Source organism: Sciurus vulgaris (assembly GCF_902686455.1).
Source record: "Sciurus vulgaris genome assembly, chromosome: X".
Lineage (NCBI taxonomy): Eukaryota > Metazoa > Chordata > Mammalia > Rodentia > Sciuridae > Sciurus > Sciurus vulgaris.
This window is the reverse complement of record NC_136471.1, coordinates 14,626,784-14,642,278: the sequence shown is the minus strand read 5'-3', so window position 1 is coordinate 14,642,278 and position 15,495 is coordinate 14,626,784. Positions and strand designations below refer to the sequence as shown.

The 15,495-nt window shown below is 38.3% G+C and overlaps 1 protein-coding gene across 1 annotated transcript in view; it reads right to left on the bottom strand.

Annotated features, from left to right (window-relative positions):
- The window catches only part of FGF13 (fibroblast growth factor 13), a 497,312-nt gene extending 484,511 nt beyond the window's left edge, over nucleotides 1-12,801 (bottom strand). Inside the window, exon 1 of the mRNA XM_079124747.1 lies at nucleotides 12,539-12,801. The gene's annotated coding sequence lies outside the window, so the exon portion shown is untranslated. The remainder of the gene's footprint in view (nucleotides 1-12,538) is intronic.
- Nucleotides 12,802-15,495: the final 2,694 nt, after the last annotated feature.

Here is a 15,495-nt window from a genome sequence, read left to right as displayed (position 1 = left end):
TGTGTGAGTAGTGCACCCCCATGGTCTGAAATAAACTTTCACATTTATACCATTGAGCCTTCCGGGATGAGGTCTTGCTGACACCTGAGATGCCCTCAATGTATTTTTCCTATTCTCTCTGTGCAAAGTAATTAACTACTCTTTAGTGACTGTAATCTCTTTAACAACCACAACTTTCTTGGCCCAAATTTCACATGTACGTCTGTGGCCAAACCACAAGTTTTTAAAATCTTTATTCTCTGCATTCTGCTCCTGATTCTCACAGTAAACCTGCCTAAAAGCTGACATCAATACCTATACCAACACTTGAATGTTGTGCTATCTTCACATTTCCTCTGCCAGATAATTGCCTTTAAATTCAGCATCAGAGAAAGTCTCAGGACATAGACAAAATATAGACAACTTCTTTGCCAGAATGTAACATGAATGGCCTCTAGTCCAATTCCCAGTAATTTCCCTCTGAAACCTCATGAGCACAGTCTTTACTGCCCATATTACTATTAACATTCTAGTCTTCTGAGTTCTCATCAGAATCACCCATTAAGCTCTGCTTAAAACATTCTGAGTCTTATCCAGCCTACATCTTCAAGTTTTTCCAAACTCCTTCCATAAACTGATTCCAAAAGCTTCTGAACTGCATGGTCAGGTATTGTCACAGCAACAACCTATCTTCTTGGTATCAATTTCTGTTCTAGTCAGTTTTTCATCACTATGACCAGAATACCTGACAAGAACAACTTAGAGAAGGAAAACTTTATTTTGGGCTCATGGTTCAGTCAATGGTCCACTGACTCCATTGCTCTGGGCCAGAGATGAAGCAGAACATCCTGTCAGAAGGGCATGGTGAAGGAACTCTTCTTAGCTTATGGCAGCCAAATCCAGGGTGAAAGAGTACCCAGGGAAAAATATAATTCCCAAAGTTGTGTGCCCCATGATCTTCTTTCTCCAGTCACACCCCACTTGCATACAGTTATTACCCCATAGTCTATTCAAATGTTTAATTCATCAATGGGTTTGATCAGGTTACAGCTCTCATAATTTAATTATTCACCTCTGAATATTCCTGCACTGCCTAACACAGGAGCTTTTGGGGGGTACATTAAAAATCTAAACCCTAACCAGCAGAAACCTCAAGGCTTACTAGACTTACATTCATACTCTGTCAATGACTGATCCTCCCACCATCAACTGCTGCCATGTCATCAACATGGAGGCGTGCTATCCAGATATTCCCCTCCAGGAAAGACTTGCTGCCCAGTTGTAAGGACAGGACATCCTCCAGCTGTTAGCTCTGTCAGGGTCTGCTTCAGCTGCAGAACTGTTTCACCTGAGATCATGCCCTGTGATTCCTGTGGCAATCTGCATTCAATAATTGAGTGAGGACTTAGCCATTTCAGATCAACACAGCACACTGACAGGCTCCAGAGTTCCGTTCCTGGTTGGCTGAGGCTTTGTTGGCCGTGCTTCAGAGTTCAACTTCTCCTTTTGCCTGGCCCTGACTTTGCACCCTTCCTTTTGCAGTTCTTGATCCCTAAGGAATATCTTCCACCACAAACATCTCCTTTCAGAAATCTCAAACTGTGACACCTCCTCCCTGTTTCTTTCCTGTCCTGTATTATTGCTTTTGGTAAAGAGAGATTCTGGAAACCCTTACCGTCCTCTGATGGTTTAAGCAATATTCACTGTATTGCCCATCCCTTTTGCTGCTAACTCCTTTGTTTTCTTAGGTAGTTTCTTGGAGTCTTTTTTGTAGTGCCAAGGGATGGGACCTGGACTTATGCCCGATGCAGAGCCCTGATACACAGCTGGTACTCTTGACAGCTGTTACATTTTAGGGAAAGAGGAGCTAGAAGCAGATGGTCAAGAAATAGCAGGTTGGGTTTCTAATGATGAGATACTTGTATCTGTACTTTTCTTTTTATATATATATATATTCTTTGATTTCTTTTTTTATTTAATTTTTAAAATTTTTATTGTTATTTTTACAGACTCAATTTTGATTCACTGTACACAAATGGGGTACATCATTTCATTTCTATGATTGTGCATGATGTAGATTTATACCATTTGTGTAATTATACATGTACATAGGGTAATGGTTTCTGTCTCATTTCACCATTTTTAATACCCCCCCTCTCATTTATATCTGAACTTTACTTGAAACTGTAACCCAGTCAGCAGGTGTGTTAGTCAGATTTCTGTTACTATAACAAAATAACTGAGATAATCAACTTTTAAGGAGGAGAGGTTTACTTTGCTCACAGGTTTGGCAGTTTCAGTCTGTGGTCAGTTGCCCTATTGCTTTTGGGCCTGTGGTGAGGCATTACATCTTGATGGGAGCATGTAGTAGAGAAAGCTATTTACCTCATGATGACCAGGAAATGAAACAGAGTGAGGAATGAGCTAGAGAACCAATATACCCTTTGATGGCACATTCCCAGTGACTTAATTTATTCCCTCTGGGCCCCATCCTTTTAAAGTTTCCATGACCTCTAAATAGCACACAGATTTGCGACCAAACCTTTGACACATGGGCTTTTAGGGGACACTTATCCAAACCATAGAAGTGTGATTTTTTTTCATACACAGAATGGGTATGTGCCTGGCACATGTTCAGAGTGACTTTACCCATTACACTGTTGTCATAACTGTATCTGCCCTGCATGGCTAATTTTGGTCTTCTCTAAGAGACCTCCATACTCATGTACTCTTCTCATTTTCCCACTTCTGGGATTCTTTATTCTTCCCCATTCTACTTCTCCCAGGGTAACCTCTGGTACTATTTTCCATTTCATGTTCTCATTCATTCTCCTACTACTAAGGTTTAGCAAGACTGTTTCTTAATATATTTTCCCTATATTCCATATATATATATATATGTATGTAAAAGACTCTTTCCTTTCTATATCAATTAGCCTACAAGGTAAAGACTTACTGTTGTTTGCTTTTGGAGACAGCGTAAGATTGTTGACAGGGGATTTGCCTCACTGCTGTAAGGACAGCAAAAGAGGAGCTGCTTTGAGTGTTCTCACTTGATATGGAATGAAAGAAGCAACAGCAGCATCTTGCTTAGTTATTGTAAGCATACACCAGAATCATTGCAAGGCAGCAAGGCTAATGACTAAAACAAAGGAGGCAATTAATATATGGTGCTTTGTATAAACTGTTATTTCACCCTTGAATTGTTTTAAATGTTAGATATTGTTTTCTTGATTTACAAATAATGAAATGAGCTAAGAAAAGACATGAATAGTGAGTGATACTCTAGCTTTAGTGTTAGTAGAGAAGACATTTCTGACACATTGAAATATGCCATTCAAGCTATGGCACCGTGACTAAGAGCAGAGGAATCATCTCTAGAGGCTTCCTGAGCCACATCCACGATCCTACACTGTTCTTCTTTGTTCTTCCTACTGGGATACTGTGCTGGCACAAAATGGCTTTTGGTCAGAGTGACTTGATCCATCACACTGTTGCCAACTCATCTACCACTGCCAATTCTGATTAAGGCTGGGGTCTAGTTTTCCCAGAATCCTCTTCCCTGTATGATTGTAGGTTAGAGTTTTCCATCCAGAGAAACTTAAGACTGAAAGTGGAAGTGAAACAGAAGTCACTGTTCTCAGGAGGCTGTAAGAGTCAGTGTGGCTTCACAGAGAGTTCCTCCTTCTTGGTAGTCTTATGCAGCTAGTACTGGAAACTTTTCAGAATTACTATGGGTTTTGATTTCCTCACTTGTTTCAGTGCTTCATGTTGATGCCATTAGAAACATTTATGTGATTCTCCAGTATGAACCTTCTGGATCTTCACTCTATCTTCCCCACTTTGTAAGAACTGAGGTTTTAAGTATATTAAATCCCTTAGCATTGCAGTGTATTACTGGCTCTATTTCCATGGCTGTCCCTAGACTAAGACAGGTACCTACCCTGAGCCTTACCTCCTGCCCTGTGTTATTATAAAGTGACTATCTTGGAAGTGATGTAACTAAACTCTAGTCATGTAAAGGTCCTTTTTATTTTTCTCTAGAAACCACAGAAGTCTCTGAGAGGATGGTGACAAGGGCATAGATAGTTTCCCATTCCCAACTCCAGGCTACCTGCTTCTTCTCAGCCAAATAGTTATTGAGGCATATGGAGATGAAATTAATGTGAATGAAGTCCTGGATGTTGTGAAAGTCTCAGCATGAAGAAATATTTTCATTCTTTTTTCCTTCAATGCCAAACAAATCCTGCATCTAGTACTACAAAAACCTAGCACAAGGAGACCAGGAGACAGGGAAAGTGATATCAGAACTGTATTCCTGGTTTCCTAAGCCTTCAAGAGACCAAAGGCTGAATGTTTTTTCTGATATGCAGATGCTAATTCACAATAAGGAGGGGGGAAGAATAGAGGTACTTTGAATTAGACAGAGGGGACTGAAGGGAGGGGAGGGGTTTGGGTTAGGAATGATAGTAGAATGAGTCAGACATTATTACCCTAGGCGCATATATGACTACAGGACCTGTGTAACTCTACATCTTATACAACCAGAAAAATGAGCAGATATACTCCATTTATACATGATGTGTCAAAATGCATTCTACTGTCATATATAACTAATTAGAACAAATTAAAAAAAAGAGGCCATGAAGGAATAAACTGAAGTATAGATAGGGATACTATATCCCTGTAGAGAGGGTAGCTTCTTTCAGGTACTTATTTTTCTAACACTTCAAGATCTACTACCACTTGGGGAGCTCCCCTTTGACCATGAGCTGACCACAATGGCCTTACAACAAAATACTTTATAACCCCCTCTGTGAGTCCAATAACCAGCAAACAGGAAGTGCTGCTTAAGCAGCCTAAAGAAATAAACCAGGGGAGAAACAGATGACAACTTGAAAACCAACAACAATGACTTAGGAGCATATGTGAAGATTCAAGTACAGCACAAAACTAGATTTGGGGGAATTGTCAAAACACAATTTCCCAAATCAACAAATCAGTAGGTAAATTAAAGAAGAGGATGATCATGGCAAGACCCCAAATAGTGACCTGGAAGATGAAGTGGAAGAATTCCTGAGAACAAAGTCAAATGTACCACAATAGAGAAGTCATGACAAAAGAGATAAGTGACTTGGAGGATAGATCCTGAAGAGTAACAAGTCTTCTAGAAGGAAAAAGAGGAAACAGAAGCAGTATAGTAATTTTAAAAATAGAAAAGAGCTTTTCTGAGCATGATCATAATAGCTATAAAATTTAAGTAAATAACTTAAAATATGCAAAAAATAACTGGAATTTAAGAAATACACTCCTAGAACACCAGTGGGTGAAAAGTGAAATTACAAGCTATCTAGAAAGCAATTTAAAAGGAATACTTTACTCCAAAATATACATGACACACAGAATGCTATATTCAGAAAAAAAAATCATAGTCTTAGTGTCTTCAGCATTAATGAACAAAAGATAGGAAGACAAATGAACTTGGTGTTCACCTTAAGATATTTAAAAAGATTTGCAAATTAAACTAAAAAGAATTAGGAAAGGGGATAACCAACAAAAAAGCTGGAATTAATAAAATAGCCAAAAATTGTTCTTTGAGAAAACCAATGAGACAGATAACCTCTTGCAGCCCAACTAAGGAAAAGAAAATAAATATTTATAAGACTTGAAATATAAAAGGAGACATAATCATGGATTGGATAAAGAAAAGATTTAAATAATTATAAAAGATACTACATTAAGCTCTATGGCAACATCGCTGAAAATCTTAAGAAAAAGAAGAATCTTTTAGAAACCCAAATTAACACAAAAAGAAGTAGAAAAATTGAATAGACTGATTATGAAATAAGAAAATGAAATAATGAATAAATATTTGTCATTGAACCAGTCATCATATCAGAGAGGTTCATTGGTTTTAATTCATCAGTAAATATTTTTTTAAATCAAGAATTTCAATGTCATTTAAACTCTTCTAGGTCATAAGAAAGAAGGAGGAAAGGCCCTTAATCCTTTTTGATGAACCTTTATTTTATTCATTTATTCATATGTGGTGCTGAGAATGGAACCCAGTGCCTCACACATGCTAGGCAAGCGCTTTACCACTGAGTCACAACCCCAGCCCCAAAGCCCTTAGTTCTATTTAGGAGGTCAACCTAAGTTTAATTTCCAAACATATCAAGGATGCTACAAATGAAGAAATCTATAGACACTCTTTTTCTGGATACACATGCTGACATTTTGAATAAAACTATCTATATAACCCAGTCATTTTTTGATAATGTAAAATTTTATAAGCAATTAGGATATGGTATATTATAGTATGGATTTCTGTTTTTCACTCCTCCTGTGTTCAAGAATTGTTTTAATGGTATTTATTTCCCTGTCCCTTAGTTTGGGGATCAGCCAAGTAACTGGTGACAAATGGAAGTGTGCCACTTCCCAGTCTGGGTCTTAAGAGGCTTTGTGCATTTGCTCCTTCCTTCTTGTGTCTCTGCAGTCACCTTGAGACTAGCCTGGCTAGCCTGCTTGTCCTAGCAGGGGGATGAGAGTTACCTGAGGCAAAGTGGTGCCAGCTACCACAACCTGAAGCAAAGCAGCCCAACAGACCTATAGTGACAATCACAATCACTTAGCTCCGACCAGAGTAGATCAGCCAGACCCCAGCTAACCTAAAGACACATCAACAGTAACAAATGATTGTTGCTTTTTCAGCCACTGATGCTTTGACTGGTTCATTTCACAGAAATTACTAACCCACATATAGGATTAAATTTGGAAATGCAAAGGAGGTTTGATATCAGAAAATCTATCAACATAATTTATGACATCGATAAAGAGGAAGACCATATGAATGATGATATCAATAAAGACTTAAAAGTCATTTGATAAAATTCAGCTGCAGTCCCAACACATTTCTAAGTTAAATAGGATTAAAAGGAAATCTCTTAAAATAGTACAGACTGTTTACCAAAAACGGATGCCAAATATAATCCCAAATGGCAAAGCACTGACCTGTTTAAATAAAATTCAGAACCAGACAAGGATACCTCTTATCCCTGTTATTATTCAACATTGCCTCGGAGGTACTATCTAATAAAAAGATTCAAATATGAACTAATACAAATATCAGAAAAGATATCTATTTCCTTGTCTGCTGATGTTATGTTTGTACAGTTAGAAAACCAAAACATTCTCATAATATCTGTGAGACATATTCAGAGAATTTGGTAGAGGGAAGAAATATAAGGTTACTATACAAAACAAATAATATCTCTCTAGTCGAGCAATAAACACCAAGAAATGAAAATTTTAAAAATTATATTCACAATAGCAAAAATATGTATATGTATTATATACAGGTCTAGATTTAACAAGAAAAACATCAGACCAATATGAAGAAAATTGTAATACCATTGTGAAGGAGGTAAAACAATCCCCCCCAAAAGATTGAATGAATCATAAGACAAGGCATCATAAAACCTCAATTCTACCAAGGTCAATATTTTGTTTTAAAATTCCAATTTAAATTCTCAATATGATTTTTCAGGGGGAAGATAGGAGATTTATGTAATATGCTCTATCTTCGCCCAACTTTTTTTTTTGGTACTAAGGATTGAACCCAGGGGTGCTTTATGACTGAGCTATGACTCCAGTCCTTTTTATTTTGTATTTTGTATTTTAAGACAGGGTCTTGCTAAATTGCTGAGACTGGCCTCAAATTTGCGATTCTCTGGCCTCATCCTGAAAAGTCATTGGGATTACCAGTGTGTGTCACTGTGCCTGGTAATGTAACATATTATTAATCTTTATATGCAAGAATAAATGCCCTAGAATAGCCATACAAAACAAGACAGAGAGCTGCATACACACATGCAGAGGTAGAGAGAAATATCTCATCCTGATAAAAAAAATCATTCTAAAGTCACTATAATCAAATCAAAAGATGGTAGTGGCACAGGAATAATAGATAAATAAATTAAAGAAATGAAATAAATGGTGCAGAATAAAATCCCATATATAAGCATTTAATACTTGACAAAGGAGGTATTTTCATTTCAGTGGGGGAAAAGATGGATTCTTAATGAACAGTATGGATGAGACTGGCCAGTAACTTGAAATCAAATTAGACTTCCATTTTACACCTAAAATAAATTAAATTTCCAGGTAAAGACAAATTTAAATATAAAAATAGTAGAATTCCTGCAAGAAAATAGGGAACTATACACAACCTTAGCATGGAGAGATCCTCTTAAGTAATTCTCAAAACCCAGAGATTATAAAAGAAATTTTACAATATACAATTTTCAAAAATTTGACTTTAGATACAATTGTTAAATAGATAAACAAGAAATCAGAAATATAACTGTACCCAGGGAACAGATGAGGGGTTCATAGCAATAATATAAAATAAGCTCTTACAAATTGATAAGGAAAAACAACTTGCTTTAGAAACAGACAAAAGATTTGAAGAACCACTTTACAGAGAAGGAAATTAAATAGCCAACAATTTTTTTCTAAAAATGCTCAGGCTGAGAAGAAACTAGAGAAACTTAAAGTAACAATGAGATGACTCACTTTATCCATAGGACTGGCAAAATTTAAAAAGAGCAGTAAGATGTAACAAGGTGGGATTACTGGTGGAATTCATTGCATGCTTTCTAGAAATCAATATGGGAACATTTAATAAAATTAAAAACAATATTTATACACCCTTTGACCCTGCTATTTAAGGAATCTGTTCCAGAGTAAGAAAAGCAAGAGCATGTATATGGGATGTATTCAAAGGTGGTCATTGCTATATTGCCTTTGAGTAGCAAAACAAAAATTTAAAAATTGGAAGCAAAATGAATATTCACTAAAAGTGGAATTGTTAGAAAGTTATTCTCCATTTACATCACAAAATGCTTTGTAGTCAATAGAAGAGTAAAACTGAATGACTGCACATGATTTTCACGTTTTGCTGAATGGGAATAATAGTAGCAATATAGTAGCAACCATTCATATATGGCAGTTTTAAGTGTTTTATGTATTTTAACTCACTGAATCCTCAGAGCAATTCTATGAGATAGTTACTATTATCATCCTCATTTTCTAGATGAGGAAAACAAAACCCAAAGAATCTAAAGGCCACATAGCTTGTAAAAGACAAGAAGAATAAGATACAGAAAAGTATGACCGATGATATAATTTCCATAAAATAATTTATAATAAAACAACATGCATATTATGTTTAATATAATTCTATGATAATAGAAATGAAGAAATACATACCAAACCAATAACACAGTTAACAAGTTGGTCCATATAATAACATGGGTTAGTGTATATTCTCTAATTATATTATTTATTATATATATTTGTTATATAATTATTTTATATTATGTACTTTAATTGAAAGTAATTAAGGAGCCACAGTTTTTCAACAATGAACAATTACAGAGATGCAGTTGTGGCTCCAGGTGTAGCAATGAAGGGAACCCCATCCCAAGTGAAGCATACCCAAATCCCAGTCACCCATTGTCTCTTGCCCTTCCCCTGTACCTCTTGGCAATTGTGCTTGTCCCTCCCATATGGGATAACTACTGTATTTAGAAATGCCAGGTGCTTTCCTACCTAACTAAGGCAAGAGATTCTCTGGAATCCAGTCATCAATTTGCTCTGAGATTTCCCAAACACAGAAGGCTTCTAAGATTCCACTCTGGTACACAAATCTCAGATATGAAACACAGAGACAGAAAAATAACCTGTCTTACTCATGTCCACATCTACTAGGGAAAATAAAATGTCACCTTGTAGCAGATTCTATCCTCCCCCCATCTATGGCAAAGAGATTTTAAATTTACTACCCCCAGAGATACACTCCACACTCATGCGGATGGTGTTTACAGAGATGAATAGGCAGTGATCTCTTTTCCCATGGAGCTTGGGTTCTTGAAGGAAAGTTATGCCTTTTATATTAGGCACTTAATGAATGTTTGTTGAGTGTGGGAAATGAAAACATACAATAATTCAAACAGGGTAGAGAGTGAAATGTTAAATTACAGTGCTACAAACAAACTGCTATGGGAGTTTGATTAGGGAAAGGCAGACATTTCCAGAAATTTTTTATAAAGAGATGGCATTTGAGCTAGATGCAATGTTTCTGAACATGTGGTCAACACCAGATCCCCTGAGGTGCTTAAGAATTCTAGACCTAATACCCAGGCACAGTGATGCACACCTGTAGTCCCCGCATCTTAGGAGGCTAAGGCAGGAGGATCGCAAGTTTGAAGCCAGCCTCAGAGACCTAGCGAGACACTGCCTCAAAATAAAAATTTTAAAAAGGATTGGGGATATGGCTCACTGGTTAAGCACCCCTGGGTTAAACCCCTAGTCCAAAAAAAATATTCCAGACCTATCGAATAAGAATTCTTACATGTGAGATCCAGGAGTTGGTTATTTTGAAGAGGTCCCCTGTATTGTTCTTATGCATATTATAATAGAGACCATAAGAAATCAGGTAGATTTAGATGTGCAGAGATGTGAGGAAAGACACAGAAACTGAAGGCAATAGCATGAGTAAAGTCTCCAACCATGAAGGCAAAATGGATGCCAGTGGCCAATTCAATTTGACTGTGGGTGTTGTAGGTGGCAAAGAGGAATAATGAAGAATGAGATTGGAAAGGTAGTTAAGTGTTAGACCATGGAGGGCCTGGGGAATGTCAAATTAAAGAGTTTGGACTTCATCCTGAAGGCAAAAGGAAATCATTAAAATATTTTAGACAGACAACCAAACAAAAACAGGAGGCTCTTCACTTGCTTAGTGCTTCCCAAACCAAGTCATGCATCAGAATTACCAGGATCACTTGCTGCAAATCCAAGTTCTGGGGACCCAAACCAAACCCAAATCCTCTGAATCAGAATTTCGAGGGATATGGTCCAGAAATTATATTTTTCAACAATCTTTCTAGGTGATTCCTAATTAGCCAGCCTGTCACTGGTTCATGAAACAGAGTTTGGGAACCACTGCTTTGGTGATGAATGCTTTTCTGAAAAGTTGTTTGTACACAGAGATTTTATTATTGGAGTCATTTGTTCAGAGTACTAGGCAAGTATGCTATTTAGAGGCAAGCTCCAGTAAATCTCCTCATTCAGCAAAAGAAAGGGAAATCACTTTCTCTAGAGTATTTCAATAAAATGCACACCCAGGTTAAATACAAACCCCCTGACAACTTTCAAAAAATGTGACAACACATTTGAGTGTGTAGTATTAGTGATACCCTATGGTCCACTGATGCAACATAGGAAAATAATTCAAAATGTTCAAGTTTTATCTAGCTTTGCAGCAAAATGAATGAACCTTAAACTGATGTTGAAAAGGAGAAAGCATCAGTAGGATATTATGCTGGCAGGATGTGATGCCATGACTTCAACATGAAAAATCTACCATGTGACCATTTGGAGGTTCCAGGGAAAGTTGAGGCAACATTCTAGGTAGAAACTAGATAGACACTCATCACAACTTATGCTCAAATAAGGAAAAGACCATACGACTTTCAAGGTGTTTTTTGCAGTTTAAGATTTTAAGTCTATGCTATTTGGACATTTATATCTTGAAAATAAGTGAAAGAAACAACAGTAAGGAGGGGTGGGAAGGGGGTAAGTTTCAGTCTAATTCATTTTTCTAAAACAATGCAAAGACACGGATGATTCTGAGTTAGGTTTGTTTCCTTAAGCCATGTGATATTTTAAGATTGTCATTTTCACTTAAGGAAAGCATTTCTCTTATTAAAGCATATCTTCATTTCCATGAAAACACCTGGGTTTGGCAAGCTGCAATGTTGGCACAGTAGTATGCTTAGTATAATGCTCAAAAGCCAACTCTGAGCAAGAACTTGCTGGTGTTTAATATTCCAGCAGCCAAGCCTGCTTCTTTTTTTTTTTTTTTTCTCAGAGGGTTACTAACCTCTCCCCAAGAACTTTCCAGTTCCCCTTCAATTCCAACACCTTCCCCAAGGACCATTGCTGTAAATGGGGTAGGAATCAGAGGTAAGTCTTGACAGTGGTATTTCAGGAAGGAAATGTAATCCAAGCAAGTCTTTAGTGCACCTGTATTGGAATTCTTCTTTCACGGGGACTATGTGAACTATAGGAATCCATTCTAGGCAGCTATGTATTGCCCTCAACTTCTGCATAGTAAAAAAGATAAATACAGATGACCAATGCCCTGAGCCAAATTCAAATGCACAGAGCAATGGGACAGGAGAGAAAAAGCACCCAGCTAAAATAAAGCAGACCTAAGCAGAGAAGTTGAGAGAAGGTTAAATTTAACGTTTGATGTGCTTTCTTACAGGCTAATAACTTGGCTTTTAAGTAGGAAGGTGCTAGGAAAGGAATATAATTCCCACATATTATTGTAGTTTGACTGTGTTAGGAGCAAAGACGTATTTTGTTATTTGTAGACTGCGTCCTGCCCTGACTTTTGTCTCCCTGCCCCAGGCCGAGGAAACATGGGGCCTCAGTTACCCAAGAGAATCCCAATTCCCATAGCATTTTCCCCAGTGAATTTGGTTTCACCTACCTTAGAAGTGGAGACACAATGGGCTGGGTAGTGAGGAACAAGCAATATCCCACCATGGACCAAAAGCTTAAAGGGCCCTGTTGTTATTAGTGCCAATGGTCACGCACTCCTGGGGATAGGAAGCTTCTTAGTCATCATCACCATGCGTTTCTGAGGTTTGCAAGAGTCTGCATCTGAGCCAAAATACCCCCAACTCTCTAAGCTCCTCCTGGCTTCAAGGGCTCCAGGCAGGAAATGCAAATAGTCCAGAGTGATTTCAGGGGCCAGTGGACCCTGTTCAGCTCATATCAGACTGTTCTGAGGAGTGGTAAGTCACAGGGTCTATATTGCAGCTATTTTTAGTGAAACCAAATTCCTTCCCCAAGTTCTCTTGCTTCCAACTTGTTCTAAGTGTAGGAGACCAGCTGTGGTCAGATCATCTTACTGGACCAAGTCTCTGTCAAGGCGAAGGGACCAAACCAGGGAGGTGGAACAAAGAGCTCTTGACTGTTGGTAGTTTGGCCCTCTCTCACTGTCCCAGCCGTGTCCAGAAGAGGAGGATCCTTTGGAAAGGAAAGTGTTACAACCCAGGGTAGTGGGCATTCCCCTCCATTCTGGCAGAAACTTGATAGGTAGGTGACATGAGGGGAAAATTGAGAAACTGGCAGTCCTTCCCCTCTTGTCCAAATCCCATAAACACACACACACACACACACACACACACACATCAGGTGCACAGGTCAAACCCACATCTTGGCCAGACTTTCTAGAAGGGTCTAGAAAAGAATGTCATCATCTAGGAGCCATGCCAAGGGTGAAAGTGTGAGGAAGACTGATGTCTAGTCACTTTGCAGCTGTCATTCATTATTCTAAGGGGCAATTTTAATGGGGAAGAAAATTCAAGGGAGAATTTTTTTTGGCTTCAGACCTTGGCCAGAGGTGTTAATTCAAAAGAAGATGGCTCTCTGGGCTTCTGAGAGTGCTAATTGCCTTCTCCAGATTCATCTAGGTAAGTGTTTTACAAACCGTGGACTATGACCCATTAGGCAGTAATGAAATATATTTAGTGGGCTGCCATGAGCATTTAGAAAATGAAAAGATGAAATGGATAGAGTAGAATGGGATGGAATAGAGGACATTGCACACAGTAAGGGTAGATATCATGAAACTTTGATTTTTTGTGTGTGTATGGACACTCAAGCACCACATAAAATGTATTTCTTATTGTTAGTCACAATACAGTTCCACTTTTTTGGAAAACTCTGATCTGGATGATGTGGTAGAAAAGTACATGAAAATAAATCCACAGGCCACCCTCAATTTTGTCACTGCTATCCCACTTATGACCATTAGTTTGGGGTGTTCATGGCCAAGTACTATTATAAATATTTCATGTTCATCATCTTATTTAATCCTTATCACACAACCTTCAATGGTATGTTTATCTTTGTTTTATAGGAGATGAATTTGAGGCTCAGTAACAAATTCAGTTAGCTAGTATGAACCTAGATCTCTGTCTCCTGAAGTCTGTGGATTGTGTTATGTATTTGTGTATATGTGTGTGTGTGTGTGTGTGTGTTAGTGGGGACTGAACCGAGGGCACCCTACCAGTGAGCCACATCCCCATCCCTTTTGATTTCATTTTGAGGCAGGGTCTTGCTAAGTTGCCCAGGCTGACCTCCAACTTGCGTCCTTCTGCCCCAGTCTCTTCCTCAGCCACCCCAGTTGCAAACTCTTTGTTCTTAACAACTTGAAACCACTTCCCTCTTTAATGGGCTAATATAGGGTTAAATTCATTAGTTAAATGGATATGAAAATCTTGGCAGTGTTGATAGCTTTATATAAAATGAAATAAATGAGATGATTTTTTTTTGCAGTTTTGGGTATGGAACCCAGGGCCTCATGCATGCCAGGCAAGCACTCTACCACTGAGCCATATCCTTAGCCCAGATGAAAATGTTTAGAAATATAATTTCAGATTCCTAGAAACTGCCAAAAACCTCTTATTGAATAGGGTACTTGATTTTGAATCAGTTGCCTGTGTGACTCACAGTGTCACACCCCAAACTGTCTCAAGACTCCCTACTGGATGTCTGAAAAATCATCTGGAGGAATGTGATTTCAAGGCACTGTATTTTCATGGCTTTACCCCTCTAGTTGCTTCCATTCTATTTCACAGAGAAATCTTGTCCCAGGGCACATTTGGTTTTTGTCTTTTTATAGTTTGTGCTAAATCAGTTCAACCACTTTTGAGTTGATGAGGGAAAAAAATCATACTTATTCCACTTCCAAAATAAGCTCCTCTTTTGGGTACACAGAAAGCTCAGAAAAGGCTGAAACTTTCAAACTTCCCACTTCACATATGGGGACTTCTAGGTCCTCATTACTTTTAAATTTACTTTGAAAATTCCTAGTGATTTGCTCATTTTGTAACCTCCTATGTTTTGTTTTTGTTTTGGTGATTCCAATGGCACACACCCTATGTGCATGCCCAGTATGTTACAGACCAGAGCTACTTGCCTCAACAAGTGCCACCATATGGAAGATGTGCATATGTGTGTGAGTAGCAGGGCAGGACTAAGTAGAGGGTAAATATTCAATAGAGCCTCCTGCAGAGCCCCTGCAGGTGTACAGGCTGGGTCAAAGATGCCCAAAAGGAAAGGACCCCTTTTGTTTCTTGACTGCCTGCATAGGCCAGAGTAAAATTGCATGGCTGCTGGCTTCAGAATGGAACTCTCTCCAAACTATTGAAGGCTGAAACTTGACCTAACTGGCTATTAGCTTCTCTATAGCTATTCCTGGCCACTCATCAGAGATTCTTTGCTGTCTTTGTTTGGAATGAAAATTAATTGACTCCTAAATACATGCAGGATTTCCAAGCAAAGTATTCCCCATTGTTTCCAATGTCCAAACCAGGCACTGGGGCCACAGGTGCTGTCAGAGGTCCAGCCCAAATCTTAGCTCCCCACCATGGGGCC